Source organism: Alosa pseudoharengus, unplaced genomic scaffold (assembly GCF_046254945.1).
Source record: "Alosa pseudoharengus isolate Yale_2024_CS ecotype anadromous, Long Island Sound unplaced genomic scaffold, YU_APseudo_1.1 YU_APseudo_1.1_scf_12, whole genome shotgun sequence".
Lineage (NCBI taxonomy): Eukaryota > Metazoa > Chordata > Actinopteri > Clupeiformes > Clupeidae > Alosa > Alosa pseudoharengus.
Window position 1 is genome coordinate 3936664 of NW_027468587.1, and position 2500 is coordinate 3939163.

The window sequence follows — 2500 nt, forward strand, 5'->3', positions numbered from 1 at the left end:
CCTCATCCCTCTCTTATCTCTCTCTCTCTTCATCCTCCCTCTCTCCTCTCTCTTATCCTCCTCCCTCTCTCCTCTCTCTCTCTCTTATCCTCCTCCCTCTCTCCTCTCTCTCTCTTCTCCTCCCTCTCTCCTCTCTCTCTCCCCTCCTCATCCCTCTCCCTCTCTTTCTCTCTCTTTGTGCTGAATGAGTTGACCTGACAGTGGTGCTTATGCGCTCTGAGTGCTTGGAGTCTCTCTCTGAATTATTTAGAGAATGGGAGCCCCCCAAGTGCCTCCCCCCTCCTCACACACGCACACACACACACACACAAACACACACACAAACACTCATCCTCTTCCTCTCTGTGTCAGCCCCTCTCTCTTTTCCTTCACTTTCTTTCCTCCCTCCCTCCCTCCCTCCCTCCCTCCCTCTCTCTCTCCCTCTCTCTCTCTCTCTCGCTCTTTCCCCCGGTATAATCTATCCCTCTCTGTGGCTGACACACTGACTGTCTGTGTGGCTGGTCAGAGAGGGGTCCACTGCAGCACACCGGGCGGAGTTATTGACACTCTGCGCAGCATCTCTGAGTGACAGCCGCCCCTCGCATCATCACCCTGCCTGTGGCGGGTAGCTGCTGTATATAGGTGAACCACACTACGCAGAATAGGAGGTGGGCATTAACGCAGAATAGGAGGTGGGCATTAACGCAGAATAGGAGGTGGGCATTAACGCAGGGTAGGAGGGTGGGCATTAACGCAGAATAGGAGGTGGGCATTAACGCAGGGTAGGAGGGTGGGCATTAATGCAGGGTAGGAGGGTGGGCATTAACGCAGGGTAGGAGGGTGGGTATTAACCCAAAGGGAGACGTCATGGCGTACCACACTACGCAGGGTAGGAGGTGGGCATTAACCCAAAGGGAGACGTCATGGCGTAGGCGTCGGGCTCACGGTCAGCTCGTGGGGGTGAGTGGAGGTGGAAACGGTGGCTGATGTCCGGAGGGTCAGACAGATTGACGCAACGCACGGATAGAGTGATGGGGACAGGATGTTTAACAAGGAGAGTGATGTAGTCGAGGAGACAAGCAGATGAGTGGAATAGGCAGAGTCAAGGCTTTCTCTTTCACACACACACACACACACACATGCAGCCACGTGCACAATCACACACACACACGCACACACACATGCAGCCACGCACACAATCACACACACACACACAGACACACACACACACACACACACCAAAGCACACACACATCACACATACCCAAATACACACACTAAAATCTGTGAAGGCTGGAACCACCTCAGCCTCTGGCCCATGTTGACCCAGAAAGATGCTAAATACAGGTTTGGTTTTCTGACAAATGAGAGGGAGAGAGAGAGCGAGGAAGAGAAAGAGAAAGTGAGAATGAGAGGGTTTGCAAGGGTTTGTTGTGTAATGTTGTTTTTACTTGGAAAGTGACTTCTGCAGGTCTGCAAGCAAAAATAGGTATTTTTGGAAACCTTCTGGGGTGTGTTTCTCTCTCTCTCTCTCTCTCTCTCTCTCTCTGTGTGTGTGTGTAAGAGAGAGAGAGAGTCTTTCATTCAGAAATGACATAGTTTTAACTTCGGATCTGTCCAAACCTTTATGGTAAGAACTGTCACACTTTTCACACTAAGAACTGTCGCAACACACGCGCTGTCTCTCCCTAAAGAGATGGCTCAACATCGCTCTCACTGATCACCATGGCAACCTGGTAATCCCTTATCTAGCAGAAAAAGTCTGACACACACATAGGCTACAAATAAACGCGGGCGCTGAAGCGCAGTGACATTATACACTGCTTTATGAGACACGGCACATGACTATAAATGCTTTAGAAACATCAAGATGAATCATTTGTCATTTTCCAATGAATGCTGTAGGCAATGTTATTGACATGTGCGCGTCTGTCACTTCTTAAAATGTAGGCATATTTTTTGCATAGTCTATACGGGCTGCATTTGTTTAATTGATTTCATGCCTGGCTTACTGACTCTTTTCGCACTCTCGCAGCTCTCTCTCATATGTGGATGCGTGTTTAGGCTAGGATATTGTCGATATATGTAGGCCTAGGCTAAGCCTTTTTCATTATAGCCTAGTTTACCGTACCAAGACCAAATATATACATCTCTCCAGTCCTGCACAGAGACAGGAGGAGTTAAACGGTCTATAGGCTATGCATGAAGACGAATAGACCCAACCAAACGTGTTATGGGGGACTAAAACCCTCCACCAAAAATCAATGCAATCTTTGCAGATTGAACAGACAGATGCTCAATCAACGGCTTTAATTAATTGTATTTGATTGAGCTGGGCGCTTCACTTTGGTCTATTGATCCGACCAAACAAGCTAATCTTGGCTGGCTCAAAATCAAAAAGTACAAACACAAAAAAATGAATGAATGTGGGTGGGGGGGGGGTGTCATGCAGACAATGTACACACTGAACAATATAACACACAGTGAAACAAGCAAGAGAAGGACAAAAACACGTTTCACA